This window comes from Pogona vitticeps, chromosome 3 (genome assembly GCF_051106095.1).
Source record: "Pogona vitticeps strain Pit_001003342236 chromosome 3, PviZW2.1, whole genome shotgun sequence".
NCBI lineage: Eukaryota > Metazoa > Chordata > Lepidosauria > Squamata > Agamidae > Pogona > Pogona vitticeps.
In genome coordinates this window covers 98,562,473-98,577,802 of record NC_135785.1, presented here as the reverse complement: position 1 = coordinate 98,577,802, position 15,330 = coordinate 98,562,473, and the positions used below count along the sequence as shown (strand labels likewise).

At 41.5% G+C, this 15,330-nt stretch overlaps 1 protein-coding gene across 2 annotated transcripts in view; it reads right to left on the bottom strand.

The window, feature by feature from the left end:
* Nucleotides 1–10,533, bottom strand: part of RHOBTB1 (Rho related BTB domain containing 1) — a 101,707-nt gene extending 91,174 nt beyond the window's left edge. Inside the window, exon 1 of one of the 2 annotated variants that reach the window (XM_020814713.3) lies at nucleotides 10,296–10,533. The gene's annotated coding sequence lies outside the window, so the exon portion shown is untranslated. The remainder of the gene's footprint in view (nucleotides 1–10,295) is intronic. The other variant, XM_020814714.3, reaches the window with a different exon arrangement.
* Nucleotides 10,534–15,330: the final 4,797 nt, after the last annotated feature.

Here is a 15,330-nt window from a genome sequence, read left to right as displayed (position 1 = left end):
CCGTAGGTACAGCTAAATATGCAACAGCATCATGTTGTTGACCCACAGCACTGTAGAACTACTCCTGACTGCACACTGTGCCTCCTTTTACTGCTTTCTCAGAATGTTGCGAAGGGAAGTGGGTTCTGCACCCTGAGCCTGGAAGTAACAAGTAACTGAAGTTAGCCATAATGAGTTGCATTTTGGGGTCAACAACAAAAGTAAATTTCTGAAATAATATAACTACTCTGTTGGTATAAGAAATGTTATTTTCTACTGTTATGCTTTATGTCATTCTCTTACCAATGCTATAGGGACAAATCTATAAGTAACACTGAAAAGGGTCTCCCACATTCCCTGAATGGAATCTTCTATTATTTATCAATGTTACAGTTTTACCTCTCCTCCACCCTGTCAGTTTCTGGAAGTGTGACATTTCTTCTTGTTCCATTTCTGAAGCAAAAAGTGTATGGTGGCAATATTGGATGAAATGTGTAATATTCTAAACCCCCCCTCCACCTACTGGTAAGCCTTGATCTGAGTCTTATAATACTGAAATGTATTTTGTGTTTGGGGTTTGGAAGAGTTTGGTGTGAAGAAAATTGAGTGTGGCCCTCAATTTAAAACAATCTTTCCTTCTGGATTATATAAGAGATAAAAGGGGTTTGGGCAGGAACCTACAGAGCAAATTGAACTACAATCACCCTTAGAACACCACCCCTTACTGCTTAGTTTACTTCAACTGACACTTCCTCGTTTCAATACATGTACTGTACTCAGAGACTCTGATAAATTAGAAAGAATAAAATGTTTCTGTTTACTTACAGCTCTTATATAAAAGCAAACATTTTGTGGAAATGTTAACTTGTTACATTACTGAGCCTAACAGGTTAATTTGATTCATTATTATCTAATAGTCTGGTTATATTGCTCACAGGATTCTTCCACTCTACCTGTTCATTTATGCCTGCATAATTCACACACTCTGACAGAGCATTAAGTGAACAGAACCCTCCTGACTGGAAAATGCGGGAAAATGGACTCTGAGGGAAGCAACTGGCTGCTACAGAGTTGCTGCACTGCAACTCACTCCCAGCCCAAACCTCTCAAAGGCATCCCGTGAGGGTACAATATATCCAGCATTTTGTTCTACAGAGGGGGAAAACTTTCAGGGACACAACAACACCTATGAGAAAACCTTTATGAATATCACCAAATATCTTTTCTCATGTCCCCTGAGTGGGATGAAGTGAGAGCTGCTACCATTTGAGCTGAGGTGGAAAAAAGAACAGCAGCCACTGAAAGCAAGAGTATGTTGCATACCATGAGCTTCAGGCACAAGAAAGAGCAGCAAGACAACAAAAAGCAAAGAGGTATGGCAGGCAGAGTGGAAAGCAGAAGCAACATAGGAGAAGGAGACACTGTGGAGAATCAGGGAGAAAAGAACAGAGGTTAGCAAGTGGGTTTCTCCTTAAAAGACTAAGGGGTCTCCCCGGTTGGAGGCAGATTTGAGATCTGGTCCTAATGCCTTCTCACGGTTGGAACAACACCATTGTGCAACCCAGCTGCTTTACTGACTCCTCCTTTTCCTGGTTCCAAGCATATGTGTGCACATGTGGGAGCTTATGAAAATTAACTTTTTTGGACTACATCTCCCTTGCCACCTTGTTTCCCCGAAAATAATACCTAACCTGAAAATAAACCCTAGTATGATTTTTCAGGATGCTCAAAATATAAGCCCTACCCCCCCCCAATAAGCCCTAGTTGAGTGAAACTCCACCGTCCACCATTGTGCAGCAACCAGAAGAAGATGACATGACTGTATTTGAGTAAATGTTGATTGTTGTACATGAAAAAAATAAATAAAACATCCCCTGAAAATAAGCTCTAATGCATTTTTGGAGCAAAAAATAATATAAGACCCTGTCTTATTTTCGGGGAAACATGGTATTACTAATTGGCATTTTTAAAGTGTGGGGTTTTTTTCAACATACAATGCACTCTACCTACATTAGCTTAGTAATAAACAATAACTGTAGAGCTTGAAGGGACCCTATGGATCATTGAGTCCAGCCCCTGCCAAGGAGGCACAGTTGGGAATCGAACTCAGCCTCTGGCTCTGTCATCAGACCCAAACCACTGAGCTATCCAGCAGTTTTCCTGTCAGCAACCCTAACTCTGAGTGAAGGCAGTATGAGTTTTCCTATTTTAAAATTGGAATGTGGAGATGATAGGGGCAACTGGGTAAGTTTAGGCATTCCAAGCAGGATCTCAGAAGGACATCACTGACACATGACCACAAACCAGAAGAAGAGAAAATGAATAAATTATTTGACATTGTAACTGACATGATCAGGTCCTGTGATACTGCTGGCTGAACCAACGTATGGACAGGCATTGGTCCCTGGATTGTGTCCCTTATTGTTGTTGGCAGTGAGACACTGCTTTGGGTTAATGGGCTACCTGATAATGTCCCAGCCATGCAAGGCCAGTGTGAGTTGAAATTACACTAATGCAGGATGCCCTGTAGATTAATGATTGTGTGATGGAGTGGCTGTATGAGGGAACTACAAGGGTATGCTACCATTGCCTCTTCTAGGTCTGTTCTACATTTGTGGGTTTTGTATTTTCAGGACTGCCTAGTTCAAATCCTTATGGCATGAGTCGCTAATTAATCAAAACAGATATGGTTATAACTTTAATCTTGGGATGTGTTTTGTGGAGTATTTTGGGCATGAGCTGAAAGCAGTTTGGTATGTATAAGTCAATTTCTGATAAAAGCTGGTGCTTGTACATCTGTTAAGCAGTGGATAATGCTCCTGATGCATGGGACAGCCTAGGCTCAGGCTGATAATGAGTTAAAAGCTATTGAAGCATGCTCTCAGATAAAGAGTCTCAATTGGGGAGGCTTTAGGGACAGCAACTGAGAAAAGTATTATTCTAAGTCCGCCATGAAAATGTTGGCACACTAAGGAGTCACGTAAGTACCATGGCAGTACTGCAGAATTGCAGCAAAACCAACTACAACATGTCTTGTGACATCTTAAAGATGGACAAATTATATTTAGTATAAGCTCTCGCGGACTACAGCCCACTTCATTAGAAACATCCTGGCTGAGGGCCTCTGAGAGTTGCAGTCCAAAAAGGCAAAAATTTCTAAACTCTTTTTATATCTTGAATATCCAAATTTTCTATATTGAGCATAGTCTTGTAACTTCCTCTTTCATAATCTTTTAATTCTGTTACTGGCAGGCTTCCTATGACAGGATCTGGCTTCTGAGATATTGCAACCGTAAGGACACGATCCAAGACATCAAGGTCTTCACAGGACACACAATGCAGAAAGACCCTTCTAATCTTCCTCTCAGCCACTCACGTCTATTGAAAGCTGCACTTCCCATATGTTGTCCTCCCTTCTTCTTTATAGTTTTTTAGTCATTAAAACTATCCAGCTGGCTTTTCATTCCCTTCTCTGCTGACAGGCCCCAAGATAGATAAAGCTGATTTTCAGCTACTGACTAAAATACCCCACAGTACAAGCTTCTTAGCTGCTCATCCTTAAGGACACTCCTCAGCCAATCCCAAATAAGGTTTTTGTAGCTGGGCTTCTGGGCCAGTTCTGACCCTCTGCAGATGTTGATCAAAGAAAGGTCTGCCCTCAACATAGCCATTGGTTGTGCTGGCTGAGGCTGCTGGGAGCTACTGTCCAACAAATCTGGTGGGCACAAGGTTGGAAGATGGTGGTCTAGGCCCATTAAGTTCCTTTTTTTCTGACCGGCTTTAAGCTAATTAAAGTTATGGTTGTTACATGCCTTCCAGTTTTTGCATAACTTAGTACTGAGCTCCATACTTAGCTGTTTTTCTGCAATGTACTTCAGAAATGCTGTTTGCACTTTGGCTGGATTGGCTGTGCTACACAACAGGGTGTCATCATCTGCTTAAAGTGACACCTTGGTGGCAGGAAGAGGGGAAAAAAAGACAAAGAAACAGAGGAATTTTGGTCCAGGATCTTAAAAACAAAAAACAAAAAAACAAAAACAAAAAAAACCCCACCAACTCCTGGCTCTAATACAGAATGGTTTCTATTTTAGGTTGGAAAACGCCTTGATCTAGAACCAGATTTTGGCTTGTTTACCATCTAATACTTGTTCTTCTCCCAAAAAAGTAATTCACTCTTTATACAAGTGTTTAAAACTCCCGCAAACATTATAGGATGTTTAACCTGGATGAACAAGCACAGCGTCTGTCATTCGTGTCATTACAGCATCTGTTTTCAAATTGTTGCTTGTTCAGTTTTTCTCATTCCCTCCCATGCACACCTTGAGCACTGGCTTCACCCTCATCTTGTCAAAAGATAACTTATTCAGAAGAATTACTTATTCATTAGTTTCTACAGAAGCAATATTGGCTACTTGTTCCTATTAGCAAGAAGGTAAAGGTATTTCCCATTAGCAAAGGCCTCAAGGTACTAAAGATGGATGTAGGCACAAAGGTTCAAGGTCCATTTTATGGAGAAGAAAACACAAGCAGGCACTTGTTGAAAATAAACTTTTAAAAGACCACACCCTAATAAATTCAAAAACATATCAGGTATCAAACAAAAGAAACATGATAAATAAAGAAGACAAAAACATGATGGTACTTTAAAGATTAACTGCTATATTTTAATACTATGAGCTTTTCTGAACAAGTCCATTTCCTCAGACATCAGTAAGTAGATTTGTACACAAAAGCTCACATTAAAATATAGAAGTTGGTCTTTAAGGTGCCACATTTTTGTCTTTTTTATTTATCATGTTTCTTTTGCTTTTGTCTGATATGCTAGCACAGACTAACACAACTATATCTTCTAAAACCAATTCTGCAGAAAAATGACACTACTATTTTAAAATGTTTTGTGCAATTAGCCAACCAGACGCAAATTCATAATTTGCTCTTTTTAAAAAAGGGGTTTTTATTCATGTTCAGTAAGGGTTGGGGTCTGGGTGCAAGAGAATAAGGAAGGAAGGAATAAGGATGGGGAAAGGGTAAAATACCAGAGAGTGAAAGAGTGTTTTTACATCCACTTACTTTGTTATATTAGAAAGGGAAATCAAATAGGTAAATGATCTAACAATTTTTCCAGACTGTCTATCTTTACAATTCTCTCCATTCCTTTGGACCTTCTCATACTTCTTTTATTCATAATTTGCTCTTAACTGACATTCATGTTACAGTACTTAAAATGTCCAAGTGTTGTGCTATATTCAAATTTGGTCAATACAATAAATGTAAAAACCAAATGCAGCGCAGCAGATTTTTAAGCTTGAAGCTCTAGGAAATGGAAGCACTGCAAAATGGGTTAATGGGTCTCAAAGGCATGAAAAAGCCCCCCCCCCCAAAAAAAAACACCCATCAGATCAAATGATAAGCTTCTTCTTTACTAGCTTGCTACTGCCAAAAATACTTTATTGTCTCCATGGGTCAGGAGGTTGGACAAACCAAGCTATGGAAAAACAAAGGCCCTTTCCAGTTTCTATGGATGCATCATCTCCCATAATATAGGCATTTGATACATGCCTGGTGATACAAGGAAGCAGTGTATCAGATTTCCTTTATAAGAGCTCTAAATGATTAATGAAAGTAGAAGGAAAGTGCAAGGCTGTACCTTGCTTTTTTCATTTCAGTTTTTACCAGCTGGTGAGAGGGGAAAGCGATTGAGAAATATAGATGTGGCACATAGCTACCTTTTTTGCAGCTGCGTCAGAAATGAGATGTAAAACTTTTATCTAAATTATTAACAATATACATAAATAATTCTCAATTATTAACAATAAAACATGGATTTAGTGTGTAATGCTCTAGAAAAGATATGACAAGTAGAAAACAGCCATTCTACTTAACATAAAGTATTTATGGAAAAGATGTACAATGACAGAAACTTCACTCTCTTAACAGTGCATCTACTTTTATGCATTATGTATCCTTCTACTTTTTTTTTTAAGCTTACATTTGTTTGCAGACTCTGGCCTAAATCTAATTGCTAGTCCCCAAAAGAATAAACCTAACCACTCAATTGTTGGATGGTCAATCAACACTTATATAAAGTCTACTGACTCAGTGGATCACCGTAAGTTAGTTCTAACCTGACAGCACCTAACTAAGTATTCTATCTGGGACTTTTATCTGGCTTCAGGTTTTTATGTTGTGGTCATTGTTATTATTATTTCCCATTGTACCACTTCTGACTTGGGCATCTCATTCATCTTGAAACCTGAATATGTTTTCAAGATGAATGAGATGCCCAAGGAATCTTTTACTATTGCCCCTCCCCACACACCCCTAATGAATTTCCGGGGCCAATCAAGGGTTTTGATTTCAGTCTCCCAAGCCCCACTCTAGCACTTCAGGTCATGCTGGCTTAAGGAGGTACAGGCAAGCCAACCAATACAATTTGCCCATAACTGCCTCTGATTTTCTCTTGCCACTTTACAGTTTGGGTCAGAGCTTGTCTGCAATTCTGCACCCTGCCTCTTAGAAATACCTCTGAACCAACACAGGATTAGAGGATTCATCTCTAAACTCAAACTAAATTTTAGACCAAATACATGTCCATGAGGATGAAAACTGCCTAACTTTGACTGACATTGGCAGTAATACAATAGTAGATGTCAATAACTCAATAGAACTCAAAATAACATGCGTGCTTAGGACTGAGGCTGTCTGTCATTGGCATGATCTGCCATTTAAAAAAAAAACCACATTTCAGCCTTTTTTAGTCCCAATTTTATAAAACTAGCTGAATAGACAGTCACTTAGGCTTCTGGCTGTGGAGCCGAACGTTGGGAGTTTGATTCCCTGCAGGGCTTCTGTGAGAAGAGCCAGACTGTGTGGCCTTGGGAAAGCTGTACAGTCCCAGAGTGCCCTCAGAAGAAGGGAATAGTAAACCACATCTGAGTACTCTATCCCTAGAAAACCCCAAAAAGGGTAACCATAAGTCAGAATTGATTTGACTGCCCATATGATCGCTGTTATTATGTTGAAATTAACCTCAGAATGTATGTTTGATACTATCCATTTACTTGAACAGTTGTCCCTTTCAGTATATTCATTACAGTAGGACTCCCGTATCCACGGGATCAATATCAGTGGATAAATATATTCACTTATACACGATCTGAAAATATTAAACATATTAAATAAAAATACCTAGAAATATGGATTTTCAAAATGTAATTGTCAGAACTGGCCACTAGAGGGAACCAAACAGTATGTTATATAGGCAAGCCGCTGCCATTTTGCTTAGTCTCCCGTCAGGTCAAGGCAGCTTCGGCTTCCTTCCAGAGCAGCGTCACTGTAAAACTCAGCTGGGCTGGCTGGCGAGGCCGGACAAGAGATGTTAAGCCAAACTGCTTCCTGGGAGAGGTTTCCCACCTCCTGCTCTTCCTGCCTTCCAGCCAACACCTTCCTCATCACTCCCTGAAAAAGAAGGGAAAGAACTCCTAATCGTCTTTGGAGAAAACCCACAGAACCACTGAGACTGTGTGGTGTGTGGGAGAGAAAAAGAGACAAAGACTTCAGTCTTCAGCATGTTGAGAATGGGAGAAGATTTTAACTCGGCTTTTACTCACAGAGAACCCATCAAGTTAGAAATTAGAGGCAGACGGAGTCCTGGGTCCTAGCTATAATACGTGCTTTTCAGTATTCACGGAGAGGGCTTGAAATCAATTTCCCACAGATATGGGGGTCCTAAAGTATTTAATTCTCTGTGCCCTGTTTAAGCTAACAAGGCTGCTATTTTACATCCATTTACCTTGCTGGGGGCAAGCCCAGTAATCCCACTGAACTCAATAGGCCTTAGTTTTCAACAGTCATGTACAGTACAGGCCATGCTGCCTGAGGAATTCTAAAATACACCATCCAAAAAAAGCAACTTTTCTGCTCTCTAGTCCCACCCCATCTATACAATACCCCCAAAATTATGTACAGAATTCATTCCCATTTCAGAGCTCAGTATCACTATGGGGAAATTCCTGCTGACTGCTAAGTTAGATATGTCATGTGCTGTCAAATCGGAACCAACTGATAGCAACCCAAACAGGGCTTTCAAGGTAAGCGAGATATTTAAGGAGTGGTTTTAGGTCAATATCCTACCCCTAATGGCTGAGCAGGGATTCAAACCCAGGTCTCCTGAGTCCTAGTCCATCACTCTATCCACCATGCCACACTGGGTAATTGAACGCTGTAAGCCTTAATAATAATTAAGTGCTGCAAGTCCATTTCAATTTACAGCAACCTGTTACAGGATTTTCTAGGTATAAAATACACAGAAGTGGTTTACCATTCTCTTCTTCTGAAGGTGCTCTAGGAGTGTACAGGCCTGCACAGGTTGATTTCTCCTACAATGCACAGTAGGAACCAACTTCTGCCTCTGCAGCCAGGTACCCTTACCTGCAAGTAAATATGCTCAAGGACAAGCTATGAGATTCCTACCTATCTATGTTGACAAGACAGATGAAGTTTCATGCTGATCTGAAGCATCCCTTAAATAAATTACTGGAGAGATAGCACAGAAACAGCTATGCATCATACTTTGCTTTGTTTGCCCAAGCAACTTCCAAGGAACTATGGAAATACCATGCACAACCCAACTCAGTTAAGACACATTTAAGTTCCCTTCAATGGAAGTGGATTCAACACAAACAAATAAAGAGGGCTTAGGTGTGCTTTGCTTTGGCTAGATCATGTCTGTTCATTATTCTTTATAGACACTACATTCTTCCTAAATGACTAGATGAGAAGTTGATGGACTACAATAAAGATACTCCTCTGTAAATGAATATGTGAAATGGAATTACTGGAATAAATATTAAATTTTAAAAGAAAAATAATGAAGTGGAGTAAGTTTCCATTTCTGCTGGAGATCATGAGGCCTTAGAGGGGAATTCTATACTCAGTTACTTGCAATTAAGCCCAGCTGAACTCAGTGGGACTTCCTTCTGATTGAATATTATAAGACACTGCTACCAGATTTGCAATCCATTTGCAATAGCAGAGATGGACCATGGATAACATGCAGCAATAATGTATTTATTCCTTACATCTGAGTCTGTGCAAAGTGCTTCTCTCATCACTAGCATTACTCATTTAATATCAAACAACAGTGGCAACTGACATGATTTTAAGGCATCACTCTCAAACACTCTCATACTTGAGAAATTAAAGAATTGTATGACAAATCTTAACTAACTGGCTACACAAGAGTTGCTGTAGGAAAACAAAAAAATTAATGATTTATATTGTGCAAGAATATTGTTTTTATGGCTGGCCAGTGACTATTTTCTGCTAAGCCAATTGCCAGCCAGGGATGAAGAGAGGAAATGTTCTTCAATGACAGCCAACAGCTTGAAGTTTAGTACCTGTTTGCCTGTTTCTGTTTTCCCCAAATGGACAACTGATCCACAGAGCTCAGTCTGACCAATGTTCTGTGAGGAGCTGTTAACAAAGCAGCTGACAGTGCTTCAATTTAGCAGAGAGCAGCAAAAAGAGCTGCATGTTGAACTGGACTGGAAGCAGAATATTTGGAGGGGATCTCTAGAAAACCCAGTACCTTGCAGTAAAAAAAAACCACCTGCATCCCCTACCTTGTGCTTTCATAACTGCAGAAGTGACTCAGATCACAAGTAGCCAGTGCATGCTCCTTTAAAACAAACGAAAGCTGCAGTCCCATACATGAGCTCCACCGAACTCAAATGAGCTTACTTCTGAATAGACATATGATCGCACCCTCAGTACCATAGTGCTATCCCTATACAGTACTTCTCACCACCAACAAGACTATCCATCGCAGTAGGAATAAAATTACGCAAGGGTGGGAAGGCACTTTTTTTTTCCAGTAAACGGGATGCTTAAATCCATGAAGAGCCGCCCTTTGTAGTTCAGAGTGCATGAACTATACCGTTACGTGATAAAGAATGTATAAGCGCTGCACTTCGCCTATTTCACACATGCACGGTACGTTGTATTATGACTCTCAAAATATTTCTCCAAATTAAACTTTGGCCCGAAGAAGAACAGAAGCCGCCCGGTCTCAACTCCAACTGGAGGAAAGAGTGCGCGTCCTTCGCCTGCTTCTTTTTCCTCCCCCTTCATCATTTCTAGATTTGACCCCTGGTCAAACAAGCATCTCTCGCGCTCGCCTTGCCCCGGGAGGGGGGAGGACACCGGTTCGCCCTTCCTTCCTTCCTTCCTTCCCTCCCGCCTCCCCAGGTGCCCTGCTTTCCCGCTCGCCGTCGCCCTTCCCTCCGCACCGCTTCGGAACCCCGCTGTCCGCTTACCGCCTCAGTCAGGGTTATCCGCGCGCGCCTCACCTGACAAACGGGGCGCTTTTTGCCCGGCAGGGGCCAGAGCCGCACGCGCCGTTGCACGCGCCAGAACTTTGCTGCCAACGTTTTGGGGGGGGCGCGGGAGGCGGGGGGGGAGGGCTCCAGCAGCGCGCGCGCCCCCCTCGCAAACCCCGGTGGGCGCTCTCGCGCTCTCTCAATCCCCTGGCGCACGCGCGCTCGCTCGCTCGCTCCAGAGAGCATCATACACGCACCCCGCCCAGCTTTCCTTGCTTGAGCTGGGACAAACGGCACGGGAGCCACGAGGTCACGTGGGCAGATGCTCCCTTTGAGCGGGGGAAGGATTAGGGTCTGTGTCTTGGAGGAAGGCGCCTGAAGAGAAGGCGCGCTTCCTCCCCGAATCGATCACCTTCTTCCTCCTTTCGTCTTCCCCACTCCACGCTTCGCCCGTGCACGGAACTTTATTTTTAAAGACATTTAAACGTGCATTCTAGGACACATACTGACTTTACTTTTGCACCCTTGAAATGTAACGAACTATAGAAACTATGAAGACTGCCTGTTATGTAAATCAATAATAATTAGGTACTGTACTGTCAAATCAATTCCGAGTTGTGAAAATCCTTTTTTTAAAGGGTTTCCCAGATATAGGGCACTCAGAAGTGGTTTACCCTTTCCTTCTTCTCGGTGTGGGTACTTGGGGGCTGTGCAGCTTGCCCAAGGCTACACTTGCTGGTTGGTCTCCTGGGCGGCACAGTGCCAAATGGAATTCCCAGCCTCAATTTTGTGGAGGGTTCCACCTTTCTGTCTGTTCTCCCCAATCCACTGTCTTTCTTCCTTCTTATCTTGTCTCCTCCATATCAGCTGTCAAAAGAGATTTCCCAGCCCAAAATTCCTTTAAGACAGAGACCAAGATGAGGGAGAAGCAGGGCTGTAACTAACCATTTTGACACCTGGGTCAAGTGACACTGTGTCACATACACACACACCTTTCCACCATGAGGCACTGATATAAAGTCCTTATGAACAAGAAGAAGGCAAAAATGCACGCATGTGCACGTGCGCACACACACACACACACACAAAAGAGAAACTGCGTTATTTGATGCATATAACAATGCATCAAATAATAGATCATAAATCATAGATTTATGACTTACAAGTGTCTGATAAAATACATAAGCATTCCCTAACATGTAATCTACTAGGCAGTGACAACTTTAAACAGAGGAGTAGTCCTTAACTGTGCACTGCTTTGTTGAATGAATGCTAAACTATCTAATATACATTATCTGCTTAGTTCCCAGTACATATAGCTGAATATTGTTCATTGTTAAGTATACAGTATTTAAGTTTCACTTGAATTCAACATAATTTACACGTAGCAGTGGAAAGAAGACTTGCAGGTACACTAACCCAACCCCTACCTGATAGGTAAGACTGCATAAAATCGCAAGCTGCCTACCTATCCTTTATTTTCTTTGTAAGGTTGCAGCTACACAGTGGGGGGAAATGTAAGCTGATCTGCTGAGATTCACATCCAAGTTTGCAGGAATTAGCAGGGATGGAAGCAGAATCAGGCTTAACAAGGTGCTCACAAGTGCTGATTGGCAATTTCCACTGCCTCTTTCTCTTTCCTTGGTCTCCTAAGTATTCTAGTGAAAGCCTGTTTCAATGCAGAGGTTAAACTTTAAGAAAAGAGAAAGGAACAGTTTGGAGAGAAGGGATACTGGGTTGGGGGAACTGACACCCCCTTTGTTTTGGATCAAGTGGTCACACTTGAAAAAGTGGACAAAAATTATGCCCAATCGATCACAAAAAATATTAAAGCACCCCTTCCAACTGAACAAGAATAAAAAAATGGTTCCCCAATAAAAAAATACAATTCCACAACAGGTTTTCCCACATTTAGCTTTACACCCTGTCGTCTCTAGGTCTTTGTTCAAATTCTTCAGTGCTCAATCTCGTATAAATTGCAGGGTAAATGGCCAGATTATTCTTCAGGATGGAGGTGCAGTAACAGGAGAAGCATAATCATCCCAACAGATGCATGGCACATAGCTGCCGATTGCACAGGAGCAGAAATAAATGTGCCACTTTTATTGGAGAGTTTATGTGGAAAAACTCCCATTCTAAAAACTCATTTAAAGGCAAGCATTTCCAACTTACTTCCAAGTGAATGTGCCCAGGACTGGGATCCTACTAATCATTTAAGGACTTAATGTTCCTTCAAAAAATTGAGCATGTGACAAACTCACATTAAAATAGGTAAGAATGCAAGTTTTTCTGTTGTGCCATGTGCTACTTTTACCGGACTTCGTATCTCACAGGGTTGTCACGAGAAATGCTGTCTTGCCTATTTAAAAGGAGCTTAAAGATAAGCTTGAACAAACACTGAAGGTTGGTGCATACTTCAATGGTGGAGGATGCTACAGGGTTATCTGCAGTGCTGACATCTTCATTGTGTGAGCAATTGCTTGGGGATAGTTTAAAAAAGTTCATAAAGTCAGAAATTGTGATGAAACCACTAGAATCTAATCTATCAGATGTAGAAGGCAATTTCTGAGATAGACAAGGCTGGATGGGGACTGCCAAAGAAAGCCAGTTCATAACTGGCTGCTAACAATTTACTAAGAAATTTTCCATGGATTTTAATTACAAGTCTCTTATAGTACCCAAAAGATTGATAGTGCAATCCGGTGCATGTTGACTCAGAAGTACGTAAGTCCCACTGAATGTAATAAAGCTTGCTCCTAGGTAAGTGGACATTACAAACTCAGAAATGTATTCACTGGCATACTGTTTCATGGGCCACAACCCACTTTATTATTTTATTTCATTGGAATGTGTTTACAGCAAAATGTTTAGAGCAGAGCTTGCTCACTACCTTGTGACTTTTAATTGGTGCTTTAAAAAGCTATTAAAACACAGCAGCTTTTGAGTGCTTTAGACTGCAGCCCAGTCCTACTCTTTCCTCAGAATTCAATGTTCATTGGCGTTTAATTGTATTTATGAGTTAAAATATGTATACCTTATCTCTGACTTTTTGTCAGAGAACAGCCAAAGCAATAATCGCAATGAAAAATCAAAGAAAGTTCAGAATTGCAGAAATGAATCCTCAGGGTAACTCTGTGGAAATCAATATGTACCGTCTCCCCTATGAAATGTGTGTGTTTCATCATTTGTACAGAAGGTCAGGAATGACAGAGGCCAAGGCAGGCCCAGGACAAGAAGGGTGTTCTACAGTTTGTATTACACTGATCCAAAATATCCTGTTTCACAGACATACTTATCACCAGATTTCAGGCTGTGGAGATAGAAGTCAGAGAGCAGGGGTTCTAATGCAGCTTTCAGTATAAGGATACTTATTATTTGCTTATGTATATGTTTATGTTGCTTATGTATATGTTAGTCTACTCTGGGCGGTTAAGAATAAAAAATAAAATAAAACAATATAATAAGCCCCACACCCCCTGATGACCTCACCCAGCAGCCTCATGTAGATATTAAACAGCACTGGGGAGATAATCGAGCCCTGCGGAACCTCACAATTGAGGCTCATGGGGGTGAAACACTCTCCCCAAGCTGTACTCTCTAAAGACAGTCCTCCAAAATGGATTGGAGCCAGGCAAGCGCCAGACCATCGATTCCCAGCTCGGAGAGCCTCCCCAGGAGAATACCGTGGTCGACAGTATCGAAGGTGGCTGAGATATCGAGGAGGACCAACAAAGACATTTTGTCCCTGTCAGCCTCCCTCAGCAGGTCATCAAACAGGGTGACCAATGCAGTTTCCATACTGTGGCGTGGCCTGAAGCCCAACTAGAATGGATCCCGGGCATTGGTTTCATCCAAAAGAGCCTGGAGGTGGTCAGCCACCACCCTCTCCACCACTTTGCTAAGGAAAGAAACATTGATGACGGGCTTATAATTGCCAATATTGGCCACTGCCAAACTTGGTTTCTTCCTTATGGGAAGTTGAAAGATTCCTCCCAACTGGTTCAGGTAGCAGTCTCCAAGCAGTGCACACAGGGAAGGAGGCTCTGGCTGTGGTTCTAGGTGGAGAAGGAATCTGCCCAGCTACTAGAGGCAACGTGGGAAGAAGCAGAAAGATACTGGGAAGGATACTTTTAGCAATGAGGTATACACAGAGTTTGTAAATGAGAGTTTACTTCCCACTTGGCAAAAATGGTATGGAAGGGCATTGTATTTTTCCAGGATTCCAACATGAGTGCCAACAGTCTATCCCAGCACATGGTATAAGCTAGCAAGTCTGATTTTTCTTCTTCCAGTAGCCAGTTGACTTCACTGGGGTTGTAGGTACATGTCTGCTTCCTGATGACAGCAAGCTGAAGGGAGACCTCACAGTTTGCTCTAAAGAATCCCTAGTTTATCACGCCCCATTGAGCAACTTCAAGTAGACAGCTAACAATGTAAGGTTATCTTTAGGTCACCTTATATGGCAAGAATAGGACCTTCTATTGGTCTCAGAGTTCTAGGCCTGCTGGATTTCATTGTAAAGTAAACTAATGAGAGAAAACAGTCAGGTAATGAGATTATGCTCTACACTTTAAACCGCAGCCCTCTGTTAATGCTTGAAAACTCTCCCTATCATTAAAAAAGGAAAAAGGGAAATCCATTTTATGCCTCACAATTGATTGACATAATCAGAAACTATACTTTTATTTTCTTTTTTCTGAGGTATTGCTATGATTTTTCTACACGGGTACAACATGGTGATGTCAATTGGGAGTCAAGGATTCTTATCAGGTCTTTCAGTTTGCTTCATCAGATTTAAACTTAGTTTTCTATTTAATATTGTTTTGCATTACACCTGTTAGTTTTCCTCCCAGAACAGGACAGAGGACATGCTGCACAAGTAACACCCGGATAATTATGACACTGTTCCATCAAGACAAGCCATACTTAGAAAATCAGCAAGTGTTCAATGGAACAGGATGTGAATGGGGCTTAACTTCACTTTGCACCAAGCACTGGAGACACTGAGAAGAGCAATAAGAATTCTGCGAGC